The sequence below is a fragment of the Triticum aestivum genome, chromosome 1B (genome assembly GCF_018294505.1).
Source record: "Triticum aestivum cultivar Chinese Spring chromosome 1B, IWGSC CS RefSeq v2.1, whole genome shotgun sequence".
In the NCBI taxonomy this organism is placed as follows: Eukaryota; Viridiplantae; Streptophyta; class Magnoliopsida; order Poales; family Poaceae; genus Triticum; species Triticum aestivum.
In genome coordinates, this window is record NC_057795.1 from 46488371 (window position 1) to 46489817 (window position 1447).

A 1447-nucleotide genomic window follows, 5' to 3' on the forward strand; every position below is an offset into this window, starting at 1 on the left:
CCCCTCTCCTCTCCAGCTCCTCCCCCTCGCACGCCCCAGCCATGGCCGACGCCATCGCCGCCATCCCCTCGCCGTAGCCACGCCCTCCGTCCACCCCACGCCGTGCCACCGTGTCCAGGAGCTTCGCCGCCGTCCACTTCATCGAGCTAGCCGAGCCCCGCGTGCTCGAGCGGCCCGAGACCACCGCACCGACCTCGCCCGAGCTCGCCATCGCCGGAGATCCCCTTCAACGCCGTCGCCGCCTCAGCTCGTCCCCGACCCCGCCGGTGGCCTCTACGGGAGCGCTGTGAGCCTAGCTACTCCTCCGACCCTCCCTCTCTCATTCCCGAGCCGTGTAGCCACCGCACGAGGATCACACGCCCGCACCGCCGCGGATCTCGTCGCCGACGTGCTTCCGGCCACCCTCCGGCCACAAGCTGGTGTCCATCTTACTCACCGAGTCCCGCAGCACCTAGCTAGCCACTCCCCGAGCCTCACCGATCCCTCTAGTGCCAAGTTCATCTTCGGCCGAACCCTGGTGGCCGCCAAAGTCGTCGCCGGCGCCAACTCCGGCCACCCCGACCCCAACGGACTCCACCAAGAGCTGCGGCTTGTCCTCAGCTCCACTCCGGTGGTCTCCGCGACCCATTTGGTGGCCGAAATGGCCAAAACCACTCCCGCCGCCGCGTCGGGCTCGCCGGCGGCTAAACGCCGGCGCCGCTGGCATTGACTTTGACCACGGGTGGGCCCTGGTTGACTCCCCTGAGTCAATGACAGGTGGGGCCCAGCCCTGTTAATTAAACAGGTTTAGTTTTAATTAAACTTTAATTAATTTAATCACCCTGACATGCGGGACCCACTGTCAGGTTTGACCCTGACGTGTTCCGTTGACCTGCTGACGTCACACTGACGTCAGGCTGACGCAATAATGATTTTCTGGAATTATTCTAATATAGGAAATTCCAGAATATAATTTAAACTTCAAAAATTCATAACTTTTATTCTGTAACTCCAAATCAGACAAATTATATATGAAAAATGATCAGAAAAATCCAATCTATCCATCTGTACTATTTTCATGCATGACTAAACAAGTTAACTTGATGTTTAATGCAGAACAAGGAAAAGCACTTTAAAAGGCCATGTTTGAGTTTGAAATTTGAATCTTTGATTCAAATTGGTTCAAACCCCTCTGGTTTTAGTTGCATTAGCCCAACACACTCATATTGCCATGTTTCATGCATGCATCATATTGTTGCACATTGTTTGGTGATGGTTGTGTATCGGTGTCCTTTGCGACAGGTTCTGCCTCCGAGGAGTATCGTGATTACCCTAACGAAGAACCGTATCAGTGCATCGAACCATCAGGCAAGCAACCAACCATTTGATCATATCGATACAATCCCATGATCTCGCTCCAGCTCTCTTTTACTGCATTAAGACAACGCGTTTCAAACTGCTGTGTGCT